The sequence below is a fragment of the Micromys minutus genome, assembly GCF_963924665.1.
Source record: "Micromys minutus genome assembly, chromosome: 21".
NCBI classification, from domain to species: domain Eukaryota; kingdom Metazoa; phylum Chordata; class Mammalia; order Rodentia; family Muridae; genus Micromys; species Micromys minutus.
This window is the reverse complement of record NC_137956.1, coordinates 1,734,425-1,748,476: the sequence shown is the minus strand read 5'-3', so window position 1 is coordinate 1,748,476 and position 14,052 is coordinate 1,734,425. Positions and strand designations below refer to the sequence as shown.

Genomic DNA, 14,052 nt, shown 5'->3' with positions numbered 1-14,052 from the left:
ACTTTGTACTCTGCCATCCCAACATCACCCAGGTTATGTAAATACGAGGGATACATAAGTGACTTAATTCCAGGGCATGATAGGAGACATAATTGAATGAATGTATGTATGAAGCAAGCCACCCAGCCGTAGGGGGGGGGGGGAGGTCCTGGTGGCGCAGGTCTTTAATCCCTGTACTGAGGGAGGCGGATAATCTTGAGTTTGGGCCCATTTTGATCTACATAGTGTGACGCTGTCTCGAAAAATACTTTTTTTTCAGTGTAGTAGGCACACCCACTTTGCTATCCATCTTCCTGGGAGAGTCTTTTCCTAAATCCATGTGACTGGCATCTGTCCGTCACCCTCAGGGCTGTATTCACACCTGGTAACCTCCAGGACCCAGCCCGCGGTCCAGGAGAGGCGCTGAGAAGACTCAGAGGCCTCATGCCAGCCGACGCCTGGTCTACATGCCGCCCTCATCCGTCCCCATAGCGGGGCCCAGATTCTGGGGCAGCCGGGGGTGTCCCCTGCACCTCTTCCACGCCGGCCCACCACAGCTCCGCGCGCGCCCCCATCCCGCGCCCGGGGTGCGGACACCCAGGAGCCGGGTGGCGAGCTCAGCAGCGCCGTCCCCCAGTGATGACGCGCTTCCTGCCCTCCCGGCGCTCGCGGGCCGTGCGCTCGCGCTCGCCCTCGGCTCCGGTTCCGCGCCCGGAGCCAGCAGCGGCGGCGGCGGCGGCGGCGCAGCGGGAGCGGAGCTGGCTGCACTCGGGGACTGGCGCTCTGCAATGAGACAGTAGCTGCATCCCCGCGGTAAGGCGCGGCGCGTGGCGTTGCCCAGCTCTCCAGCCTGCATGCTCGCTGCAGGGATTTCTAGTGCCTTTTCCCTCCCCTCTCCAGGAGGAATATGCGGCTGGTTTTCTTCTCGGGTTTGCATCTCGTAAGTGATGTCAGTGTAGAAAAACCCTGTCAAGCTTCTAGATTTTATTGCCTGTTCTAGGTGTTTTTGGTTTTTTTTTGCAAGAAAAGAAAAATAAATTGCAACGAATGCACCTGTCTATTGCACATGTAGGTTTCGCTGCACTCCAGCCGGGTGCTGGGTTTTGCAAACAGTCTTGCAGCCGGAGTCAGAGAGCTGATCCCTAGCCTTAGGCTACTTACTGGTCCCCTCCCGGGCTCCGTCCTCGGGTTTCCGGTAAAAGGGTCGGAAAAGCGGCCGGGTCTGCACCGAGGGGCCCCCTGGACTCCGGCGTTGACCCCGGCGCCGACTGAGTTGGCGGAGAGCAGAGCGGCTTCATTCCAGCACTGGCTGGCTGCTTCAAGCGCCACTTTGCAAACAAGTCTCCCGCCCCGGCTTTTGGAGAAAGACACCCCAGGTTGCTTCCTAGCCCCCGACTCAGACCCGAGGGTTGCAGGACTCCCCCTTTCCCTGGCCGCCTTGCCAACAACCAGCGCCGGCTGCGGACCGCTCAGGAAAAGCGCGGGGCGGAGAGCGAGGGCAGGGTTTGGACCTAGCGCGGCGGCCTCTCGTCTCCTTCCCCGACCGCTGAGATTTCGCGCTGGCGGGGATCGGGAGGGATCTGGAGACTGGCATTTCGGGGCCCAAGGAACGACGTTCGAGGGCGCCATATTTTCAGTGGGTTTTTACAGAGGCTAAGGGGGCGCCCACTTTCCGAAGCCCCCGGGGGAAGCCGGAGCGATTGTCGTTGGGAAAGTTTGCGCGCCGGGGAGACCTAAGAGGCTGCTGTCCCCACAAGGGCGCGCGGACTGCGTCGCGTCACCCAGGTCTGGCTAGGCTGGGTCTGGGGGATGGGGGGAAAGAGCGGTGCAGGGGACCGATGCACGTGGTTCGCGGGTGTCACTGGGCAGGGGAGTCGTAGCGCTTGGGGCAGCTTGGCGCAGAGCACACGCCCCTCTTTTCCCCAAGCTACTGCCGCCAGCGCTCCGGTGGAGCTGTGCGCACCGCCGCTCCCTGGCCCGCGCACGTTGCTGAGCGTTTCCTTCTGCAACCCCCACACCCCAGCACCGGGGCTTGCGGGGTGCTCCACCTGGCGCGGGAGCTCACTCCTGGCAGCAGAGCAAGAGACTAGGTTCTTAGATGTGCCAAGGGCCTGGCTTATGTGGATCAGCCTGAAGCCTCCTGTTGTCTCCTAGCTGGTGGAGGCGACAGAAGTAGCACTAGCGGCTGTGTGCAGGGCTTTCTCTGGCGCGGGTGGCACGGGGCTGTTGGAAGAAAGGGGAGCGTTTCCCGAAGTCCGGGCTTCAGGTGACACGAGGGAGAACTTGTTTTCTTGCTCCTGGCGATGGGGCAGAGATGGAAGGAGAGGAGACTGTTAATGAGAACTAAGTCGGGTTTATTTCCAGAGAACGGGAAGAGGAGTGAGCTGAAGTGTTTGGTGTTGTAGGAGGACACAGATAAGCTAGTAGGATGGTGTCTCGAGCCAGCGCACCTCGGAACACATAATTAGGAGCACCGTGGTACTCAGAGTGACAGTTTTGATTCTGATAGCTCCTGGGCGAGGGAATTACTATTCTCTATTCTGGCTCCCGGGTCTTGTGACCTTTTAGAAGTGGAGCCGTGGGGAAATCTTTACTTTTATACATACGTAGTGACCTCTCCTTTCTTGTGAAGGGGCAGGGCAGAGTGTGTTTGCTGACCTGTGATTGGCTGAGTGCAAGGACGGGTTAGCTTTTCTTCTTAATCAAACAGTGGCACAGTAGAGAGGTCCTGTCAGCACTTGGGGTCTTCATCATTGGAAGAGATTGGGAAGGACCACAAACTAACTGGGGCGTGTGTTGGGGGAAAGCAATACTTTTATGAAGGAGATGTGGCCTCTGACACCAGCAGTTGCCCATGTACTTCATTAAGTGCCACAAAAAAGTTAACCCTTTCAATTTACAGGGTTGTACCTTCTTCGTTCTTCTCCATGGGGATCTCTGTGCAGAAATGAGAAAGAAGGGTGGCTGTGACCGTTGGCTGTGAGAAGGCGTGCATGCAGGAATGCATTTCTGTCTCTCTTTTTTATTTAAACAACGTTATTAAAAAAACATAAATGTACAGATTTTAAAAAGCATTTTGCATAAAACTATATGAATATATCTTTGTCAGTACTTGATGCTTTTCTCTCGTTTAATTTGAACCCCAGAAGAGTGGGAAAGTCCCAGATAACAGTTGTCCGGAATTAGAATAGCCAGTGTTGGTGAGAATTAGCTGCTGAAAGCCCCCGTTTAAATGACATTGGCATTTCCAGGCTTAGCTTGGTGGTGGGCACACCGAATTCCAGAAGCAGAGGGTTCCTGGCCACTGTCTACTCTGTGCCTCTGTGCCCCTTCTCTTTTATGTAGGAAATTATAAGGGACCCCAAGTTTTAGACTTTCTATCTCCAAGGGAGAAGTAAAAACATTCCAAACTTGACCCCCATGAGTTGTCATTCAGTACAGTTGTAGGCTATGTATGTGTTTAAAACCCACCTTGTCCAGGTTTTTTTGCCAACACTGTTCCCTAGAGGGCATTTAAAATGTATTTGTTTTTATGTGCATGTGCCTGCCACCTGTGCAGAGGCCAGAAGAGGGGGTTGGGTTCCATGGTAACTGGAGTTATATAGGTGGTTGTGAACCAAAGCCATAGTCTTTGCAAAAGCTGTAGTGCCTTCCCCTGAGGAGCTTGTCTGCATGGGCTCCACGTATCTTTTTGCACAGCTTTCAAACATGATGCAATGAAAATTAACTTAAGGGAGCTTTTAAAGAAGTTTTTAAAAACCATATTGTCTGTCTATCTTTTTTTTTTCTTTCTCGTATGTGTGGGTGTGGATTGGGGAATGCCACAGGCACCCTGTTTAGAGGTCAGAGGAGTTGAGTGGCTCCCTGGGATTGAATTCAGGTCATCAGGTTTTGTGGCAAGTGCCCTTCACCAGCCATCTGTGTCATCTCATCAGCCCAGAGATGCTTTTTTTCCGGCCCTCTAGTATTTAATCTCAACTGTGCTACCTTAGCTCTTACTGACTTTTGTATGCCTCTTTCACCAGGCATTACTAACCAGGCCTTCCTGTCTCTAGCCTGGTGTTACTATCGGTTTACCAGGCCATGTGACAGGCGGCCCGTGCATGCGGGGACTTAGTGACCAGTGACATTCTTGTTCCAGGATTTTTAAGTCCAAGTATTTTCTTGGGGATTTTGGGTGGTGCTTAACTAACAGGAAGTACTAAAACCAGTTAAATCATTCAAAACAATTTTTTATTAGGTACAAAAAAATGTTTAAGGGCAAGAAGAAAAGCATAACAAGGAGGCCAGCATTCTTGAATTATAGTTTAACAAACCCAACTGGTGCCTTTTTAATTACAGTATTTACCCCATCCAGAACTTTGTAATCCTATTGCTTTTATATTTAATAACAAGGCTAACTAAAACATAAGCCAAACACAACTATTACAAATAATGGGGCTAAGTGGGGGGTTTAACCAGATGTTCTCCCTGAGGTTGAACTCTTCAAACATTTCTGTTGCTCTCCTTCCCAGCCAACAGGCACAACTCGGAAGGTAAGGCCTTCTCAGAGGGTAGAACAGACGTGAAAGGCACTGGCAATCTCAGACCTCCTGGCATTTGCCTTTCTCTGTCAATTGATGGACAAGCTGAATACAAGAGTCACAGTCCTTAGAACTTCTCTTTACATGTTGCCCTGAGCTATGAATTAAGACCAGGCTCATTTGCAGCCCATTTCACTGGGGATTTTCAGAGCCCCCTGTGCTCCCCCACATTTCTATTTTGCTCTTAACCAACAATTCTGTTTCTACTGACTGACACTTTCGCGTCTGTGTTGTCTTTCTTCTCTTCCACTGTAGACTTTAACAGTGTCTTCCGTTTACTTGTCCTGAGGCTTAGGGGGTTTATCTTGCTGCTCTGAGAGGTCCCCTTTCCTCACCCACATCCCTTGAGGGCACTGTTCTTGCTTTGTGGTTATCTCGTAGATAAGGTGGGGAGGAGGTGCGAGTGATTGATGGGGTTTTGGAGCAGAGACCTATCAAAGGATGCACAAAGGGAGCACTGGCTACTCCCAGAACAGAAGCAGGAGGTGGGCTGGAGGGGTGGCTCAAAGGTTAAGAGCACTGGCTGCTGTTGCTGAGGTTCTGTTCCCTGCACCCATGTGGGAGCTCATAACTATCTGTAATTCCATTTCTGGTGGATCTGATCCCTTCTTCTGCCCTTTTCAGGTACCTAATATACATGTACACACATGCTGGCAAAAAACAAAACAAAAAAAAAAACAACAAAAAAACCCCAAACAAACAACAACAAAAAACCTCCAAACAAACCCCCAAAACAGGAAAGTAACTGAACCAAAACCAAAACTCATACACATATATGAAGCATAAATAAAGAACGGAGCCTTACTTTATTATTTATTTTTTTACTTTGAGAGAAGACCCCATTCCTGTCCTCAATCCTCTGTACCTAGTTCTGGTTCCTGAACATCCTCAACCTCCATGTCCCTTGCCCTTTCATTCTGCTGAGACCCTGCCCTTGATACCCACCCTCTGCTTTCACCGCTCTACACCGCCCTCCCCCAGCTAATGAGCCTGGGTGGAGAAGCCACTGGGCCATCTGTACTGCTGTGCACTTGATGTATGACTCTGAATCCCAGGGGCCCTCTTGACACTGTCAGACCCACTGTGCTTGTGCAATCGCTGTCAGCTGTGACTTGGTTTACCTGGCACTGTTCTCACTACCTTCCTATAATGCATCGGTGACTGAGTGAGGAGTCGGAATGGAGCTGACTCTCTGTCTCCTCCCCACTCCTTGGTGGATTGTCTTCACAGGAGGTGCTCTAACATCTTCATCTGAGGCAAGAGGCAGCAGCAGCAGCAAACATCCCTGGACCTAGCCCATTCACTTCCCATTTCTTTGCTCTCCTTCTTAGCAGATATTAAATAAACCCCAGCTTTTATTTTCTGTGTATGAGTGCTTTATCTACATGTATGTCTGTGCACAATTTTCGTGCCTTGTGCCTGCGGAGGTCAGAAAGGGACATTGGATTCCCTGGAACTGGAGTTACACGTGGTTGCGATCTACCATGTGGGTGCTGGGAACCGAGTCTGGGTCATCTCTAAGAGCAAAAAATGCTCTGAAGCCATCTCTCCAGCCCTTAGCAAAGCAGTTTTTTTTTTTTTTTTCAGTTGTCATGTTCTCACTTTCTTCTGCACTTATTTATCTATTTTTTAACTAGGAACTCTATATATTTCTTGGCTGGCCTCAAACTTGCTATATAAACCAGGCTGGCTATGAACTTACAGAGACTTGCCTACCTCTGTCTCCTCTAAGTGATGGGATCAAAGGCTTGAGCCACCGTGCCCAGCTTCCCCATTCCGTTCTTTCTCCCAGTTTTCTCTGGCTTTGCCTATTCCTTCCCTTTCTTAAGGGAATGGAGAGACCTCAGTGGCTTTTGTAGAGGAAGCAAACTGTAACTCAGTTTCTGGATGTTGGATGTCTTCTGGACACCATGAGCACATGTACTCATCTACACAAACTACACACACACACACACACACACACACACACACACACAATTAAAAAATAAACAAATCTTTAAAACGGAATCCAAAGAAACCTTTTGTTGTTTGAGATATGGTTTCTTTGTTTAGCTCTGGCTGTCCTGGAACTTGCTCTATAAACCAGGCTGGACTTGAACTCAGAGATCCACGTGCCTCTGCCTCTGGAGTGCTGGAAATCAAAGGTGTGTGCCACCACCACACAGAGCTCAAAGAAACACTTAGGACATCAGCAGCGTCTGAGGAGCGAGTCCAGGGGTGCGCGTTCAGAATCTGCAGCCTCCCTACATAGTCAGCTGATTGCCTACTGTCTGGAACATTCTCTTCACCAAGTGAATCTGCCCCTGGCCGCTCTGACTCCAGCATTCTTGTTTGATTTAATCTTTCTGGCTTCTGGAAGCTGGAAATGTGGTTTCATGAAATACTTCTTTCTGGAGTCTGCAGTACTCAGATCCTGAGGGTCACAGTGGCATCCTTCCTTATGTCTTGAACCTTGTCTCTTCCTGAGTCCATGTTACTTTGACATTGCATGATATCATGTATGAGATTTTATCCATGTTTTGGGCATATAAGCTCCAAGGGCTTCAGAGGTGGCCTGGTCTGGGACGCGCTCACTGTACAAGCATGACCTCTACTCCCACTTCCCATGTGAAAGTTGGGCCTGGTGCTGTGGACTTGCAAGCCCAGTGCTAGGGAGGTGGGGGCAGGGAGTCTTGGGTCTCCTTGGCCAACCAGTCTAGCTTACTCCTGCAGCTCGCTGTCTAGTGAGAGAGACCCTGTCTCAGAAAAGGAATGTACTGGGGCTGGAAAGGTGGGTCAGAGTTGAGAGTGCTTTCTGTTCTTCCAGAGGACTGGAGTTTGGGTCTCAGTATCTGTATTAGGTGACTCACAGGGTCCTGTAACTTCAAGTCCGGGGGATCTGACAGCCCCCCCCCACAACATACACATGAGCACATAGACTCAAAATTATAAATAAGTAATAAATGTTAAAAAAATAAAAGTCCCATCACTGGCCAGGGAGAGGCAGGTTTGGGGTTTCAGGCCAGTCTTATCTATGTGTGGAGTTGCAGGTTATCCAGGGTTCACAGTGGAACAAACAACACACACACACACACACACACACACACACACACGCATATCACACGTTCTGCCACTGGGTCTCCATGTGTCGGCAATGAGTGCCTGTCATATAGCAAACACCCAAACATTCTAATGAGTGATGGGCTCTTCCTGGTTCCAGAGGTGGCCCTGGATTAACGATTTGGCCCTTTCAGATTTTGTATTAGGACGCAGTAGTTGGAGGCCTTGTGCTGGGAACGAGGGGTTCAGGTACTGGATCACATCCTTGTTAAATTCTTGTTGAGTGATGGGAAAGCACCTGTCAGTGATGGCTAGAGGGAGACAAATGGCTGCCTCTCTCATTTTTATCTCTGAGAGTGAGAGGACCACTTAAGCAGTCTTATTGGTAACTTTTGACACTGGGTTAAAGATGACAAATTGACTTGTCTAAAATGTTTGTCATTGACCTCAGTGTCCTGGTGAATCACTCATCCCCAGAGCCCACTTGACCAGTGGGGAACCAGCTCCCTCCTCTTCTGTGTCTGGAGAGTCAGTTCCAGCATCTTAGCACCTGGGAGGGGCAGCTCCCTGTGTCCCCACTGTTGCTTTCCTGGGGACCCGGGCTAAGGAGTCTCAAGGCTTGGCAATGCTTCAGTGAAAAAAAAAATTCTCCTGTTTGCCTTGCCTCAGGACTGCCTAGTTAATGACTTGGCACCTGTGTCTAGTTCATATTTGATTAGAGTGAAGCCATTTCCTAAATATGGCCTGAGGTCATTCATGGCAGACCTTCCAAGGAGAGTGTGGATTATTCCCGGGTTTGAGAGATTATACAGAGGCCACTTTAAGAAGCTTAATGTTCTCCTTGAAGGGCTTCCAACTGGCTTAGCACCTGTCGTTCCAAGGCCTGCCCATGTGGAGTTAAAAGAGCTACCCTGTGGTAAGATGTCAGTCAAGGCAGCTGAAGTATGGCCACACAGCACTTGGGTTAACATCCAGTTGGGAAGGTAGAGTCTTTGTAGCCTCGTTCAGGGAAAGTACACCAAAAGAAAAAAGAGCATAGGGTGACAGTTCATTTGGTAAAGTCTTTTTCTTGCAAGAATGAGGCCCTGGATTTTATCCCCAGAGCCAACCTTTAAAAAGCCAGGTATAGTGAGTGACAAATGCTTTTAATTCCAACAACAGGGAGGTAGAGACAGGAGGATTCTTGGGATCTGCCTGCTAGTCAAGCCTAGCTTAGTTGGCTGGTTCCAGGCCAATGAAGAAGCCCTGACTCAAAGGAAAAAAAATGTAGATAACCATGGTTTCCACACATGTGTGCACACACATGCTTATAAGTTTATACACAGATGTGCGTGTTTACCCAGGAAAACACCCCCCCCCCCACTGGTGAGTTGGTGGTGGGAGCTTTCTTCTGTTCTTAGCACGAGCTTCTGGACCTCCTAAGGGTGTTCCTTCCCACCCACATCCCCACCTTGAGTCTTCAAGGGGAGATGCTAGGAGAGACTTAGAGAAGAGGGTGGAGGAGGCCAGGGTGGCCACAGGACTGGCCAGGCCCCTGCCGGGCACGAGGGACGGGCTTGGCCCAGGAATGTAGGCCAGCCATCTCACTGGGCCATGGTTCCACAGCGCTCCTGCACACTGGTCACTAAGACCCCGTAGCCCCCACTTTAAATACATACTGAAAGAGCCTTTGATTGTCTTTGGGGGAAATGTAATTTTCTGGCCTCTTTAGTGTGTTTTGTCCTACATAGGTGAGAGGGAACACTTGGTTCAGCTGGAGAAAATTGCCCCCTGGGGCCTGATGATAGTGTAAATGTTGAGATGGCTCTGGTGGATTCAACCAGCTTCCTGTCGAGGTGGTGGGTGACCAGATGTTGGCTGAGTGCTTCCGTGAACGGCAAGAGCTGTGAGCTTAGCTGTGCAGAGGTGGATTTGACAGTTTCTAAGGTCATCTCTGGTTCTTGCTGGTGTACTTGTGGCTGCTGGAGCTCTCCTAGCTTGGGACAGTAGGCACAGGTCCAAGACTGCACAGCAGAGCCTGCGGGTGCATGTTCTTCCTGCTACCCACCCACCCTTGGAGGATGCACCTTGTAAAGTGTTTTCTTGGAAGTTTATGGTCAAACCCAGTGGAATCTGCAAATCTCGGGTGACCAAATGTCCTGAAAAAAATATAGGAAAAAAGCATTTTTCTTTTGAGTTTGCCACGGCTGTCATGGCAAAGCTCTGCACACTGAATAGCTTAAAAACCAGATGTGTTCCTGCAGTTTCAGAGTTCAGAAGTTCATTTTGAGGGCCGTGTAGAGAGTCTACTGAAAGACCTTTGCTCAGCCTCGCCATACCCTCTCTGTGCCCTGATCTTCACACCTTCACCCTTTTATCTGCTGTCTGTTTCTGTCCCAAATGTCCTCCGATTGTAACACACCTGACACATTGAATTAAGGGTCACATAAATGATCATATTTCAGCCCCACTATCTGTGCGAAAATCTTATTTCTAAATAAAGTCACCTTAGGTACAAGAAGAGTAGAACATTGTTCAACCCATACATAGCACATAAAGATGATCAAACAGATTTCTGTTTCAGAATCTAACGTGCCATGAATTGCTTGCTGGTGAATTCCCTTTTCAGGCTAAAGAGCCTGGGGTCCTTCACTGTGGAATCTTGCACCTATGGGTGCCATTGCCCTGCACCTGTCTCTTTGCATCTTACTAAGACTTTGCAGGCTGGTTGCCATGACAACGGTGGGAGGCAGGTGTTCTCATCGGACTCTGAGAAAGCAGAGATACAGCAAGGTTTTTTTGCTGAATGTTTTGTGAGTTTGACTCTAACTCAGGTCTTCTCCGTTTACTAACGCCTCTCCTAACACCTGTGTCTCCATCCTTGACATGAAATTGTCTCCTGGGAAACTCATTGAAAATTCAGAAGTGGGAGGCCTTGTTGGATACTTATGAACCTAGCTGAGACTTCAACCAAAGAATCTGTACCTTTCCTTGTTTTCCCTGGAGATTTTGATACACTTAGATAGGAACATTGTTTCTCAGAGATAGGAAAAGCATCAGCAAGTTGTTATTTGACTTTTTTTTTTTTTGGATTGCTGCCTTGCCTGTGAGGCCATAGCAGACAGGGGTGGGAGAGTGGGGTTATAGGGGGAGAGAGGGAGAGAGAGAGGTAGAGAGGAGAAACTTTGTGTGGAACCTAAGCTGCTGCTAATATCTTGAGAGACACAGTCTTGAGTAGCCCAGACTGGACTGGAACTCTATGTAGCTGAGGGGTGACCTTGAACTTTTTTTTTTTTTTTAAAGTATAGAATAGAATTTATTTAGAGCATGGGAGGGGAGTCAAAAGGGTCGTAGAGGCAAAGAAAAGCAGAGAGAGCGAGAGTAAGAGAGAGAGAAGTGAAGTAGAGGCTGGCCATGAGCATGTGAAGAGAGAGGGGAAGGGGAATGGAGAGAGAAGGGACAAGGGGGGCAGAGGGTAAGAGAGTAAGAGGGAATAAGAGACCTTGACCTTCTGATCCTCCTGTCTGCACTTCCCAGGGGCTGGAATTACTGCAGTGAGTCACCGCAACTGTCTGTTGTCCTGGGGATGGAACCCACATGCTAGGCATTGACAGTGCTCTGCCCTGTGCACAGCTCCCTTGATGGTATTCTATGGGCGGGGCCTTTGTCGACGCAGGTTGTGCTAATGCAAATTCTAGGTTCACTAAGTGGAAAGACAGATCTTGTGAATTTTCTTACATAGATCCTCATCACACTTCGGTGTAGAGATAAATTGGAATGGTTCAATTGCAAATAAATGCTTCAGGCTTGATTAAAGCAAACAAAACAAAAAAGCAAAAAACAACCTTCAGGTAGATGGAACAAGAAATATCGTGGTGGGGGTCTGGAGAGATAGCCCTGTGGATAAGTTCGAGGGCCTGGGTTGGATTCCTAGCACCCATGTTAGGCAGTTTAGTTCCACGGGCTATAACTCTCTCCTGGCCTCTGTGGACATCTGCTCTCACATACCCCTCCATTCATTTCTGTGTACATTTTATTGTATACATCTATAATAATAATGAGTAAAAAGTTTAACTTTTTGTGACAATCCAGTGTCTTTATTGTTATAGAATATCAGTGTATTAATAAAAATGTGCTTAAATCTGTGGGTGCCGAAGTCACCTGCAGAAAGGCATTTAAATGTGGCCAACTGGGTTCTGCCTCTTCAAATGTTCTAGCAGCAGGGATAAGGTAGGACTTTCGTTCTAAGCTGCTAGTTCAGTGATTAGAGGGAGAGTTGGCAGCCCCCATTAGTGACTGCTGTTCTTGTGCAGGTCCTGTCAGACTTCACAGTACCAGTTGCCTTGAAGAATGAAAACATCTCTCAGTTTTGCTATTAGCTTATAAATTAGAAGCCATTTTCAGGACCAGTGGCCAGCCCCTCCCCCTCTCTGAAACAGCCTCATAAATCTGTGGCTGGCTTGAAAAATCACTGTACGGCTAAGAAAATCACTGTACTTTAAGCTTTTGGCAATCAGCTTTGTGTTTCTACCTTCTGGGGACTGTGATTTCAGACCCAGAACATCACCCCCAGTTTGTGTGTTGTTAGGTTAGAATCTAGGGCTCTGTGCAAATTAGGCAAGCACTCTGCCACGGAAGTTACAGCCTAGGCCTCTAAGCATCTGGGATTACTATGGCAGTCCTGGGCATCATGCTTTAGCTCTGAGTGTGGTCCCGGTGCCTTGGGGGTGGGTTAGCACTGTAGGCGCCCAATCCTCAGTGAGTCTTGGTTAATAGTTTGTGTGAGACCCAAGAGTTTGTTGTTTTTATAGGCAGGATCACCTCAGGTTTGAGGATCACAGAACTGGGGTTTAGTGGTCACTTGGCACTACCACCTCCCCACCCCCATTTATAACATCACCACGTGTTTTAGTGACGTTTCTAACCATTTTCTGTTCGGGGTTTTATTGTTTAGTTTGAAGGTGCTAGGACATCCTTCAGTTGTTGTAATCCATTTCTGACTTTCTCTTTGAGTTATCAGTCTCCCATTTTTACTTAGGCTTCTGAAATTCAGTTTAAAGAAATTCTTTAAAAGTTGTGCTCTTTGGCTGGGTAAGGGCACACGGACACAGTATGTGGGTGCCCGGAAAGCTCCTGGACAAGATGTAAGGTTTTGTGGTTTTAGCTTGCACAGGTGGTGAGGGGTGGTCTGCAGGAGGAGATGTGGGAATTCTTGAGCTCAGTGTGCGTTTTAAATTAAACAATTGGTAAATGGTTACATATGGGGGGAGGCGGGACCCTTGGCGAAGGGGATTCAGTTGCGTTAAAGGGGACACAAGATCTTGGTATTCTGAGACTCATGCCTTGCAGATGTTGTGTGAATTGATTTCCTGTCCCTAGAGACAAGATTATTTTTGTTCAGGTCAGTGTTTTTTCCTTCTGTCCGAATGGAGACTTTGAGCTTTAGGAAGGGGAGCCAATATTAATCTTGTGTTATTGGGTCCTGTGTGCCACAGTATTTTATGGTTGTGAGCCTAGCCTGTAATGGTAGAGTGCGTCTCCAATTCCTCATCACTTCCTGTAGCGCAGTGTTGAGAAGTCAGAGCTAAATACCAGGAAAGCTGTAGCGGACTCTGTGTTTGCCCTCAATGTGGAGCTGTGTTCCCATAGAGCGTGGTTTCCTGTGGGCAGCTGCCGTTCAGTCTTTTTATTGTTAGAAGTGGGTTTTTGCTTGTTTGTTTGTTTTGTTTTCTTTTAAATTGTGAGTTTTCTCTGTAGCCCTGGCTGTTCTGGATGGAACTCACTAACTCTGTGCAGCCCAAGCTGGCCTTGAACCCGGATTCACCTACCTTTGCCTCCAGAGTGCTGGGATTAAAGTTGTGCACCATGATGCCCAGCTTCTGATTTTGTTATTATTATTATTTTTTTAAAAGAATATGGTTTTCTTTAAAAGACGGGGTTTCTCTGTGTAGTCCTAGTTGTCCCAGAACTCATTCTGTAGACCAGGATGGCCTCCCACTCAGAGATCTACCAGCTTCCGCCTTGTGTGTGTGTGTGCCACCATATCCAGCCCTCATGGGTTTCTAAAGCCCTTGTATGCACATGCACAATTGTTGTAAAATAACACAAGAAGGATACGTGTTGTAAAGGGATATCACGTTAGTCTACTATATCGTGGCTACCATTTATGTCACCTGCTTGTTATAAACCTCAGTGTGCTTATCAATAAAATGGGTATACCTACCCACTGTTATGTAGTTGGTACAAGGGGGGAATGGATACAATACTATGCATACTTCTGGGTATATGCTAATTATTTATAATGTGGTAAAGTGAGCAAATTAATCTATGGTTTTGTTTGTGCTTCAGCCAATTATAGAGCAGGAGCTTGGTGCATTTTTCTTCCTCTATTTTGGATCATGTTAGGAACATCAAGGAGATGCGTTTGAGGGCTGTGCTGTTGTTTGCTCATTGGTTAAGGAGGTGAGGTTTT

At 48.3% G+C, this 14,052-nt stretch overlaps 1 protein-coding gene across 4 annotated transcripts in view; it reads left to right on the top strand.

Annotated features, from left to right (window-relative positions):
* The first annotated feature begins 663 nt into the window (after window positions 1-663).
* Window positions 664-14,052, top strand: part of TLN2 (talin 2) — a 402,865-nt gene continuing 389,476 nt past the window's right edge. For all 4 annotated transcript variants that reach the window (XM_080934594.1, XM_080934590.1, XM_080934592.1 and 1 more), the window contains exon 1: window positions 664-792. The gene's annotated coding sequence lies outside the window, so the exon portion shown is untranslated. The remainder of the gene's footprint in view (window positions 793-14,052) is intronic.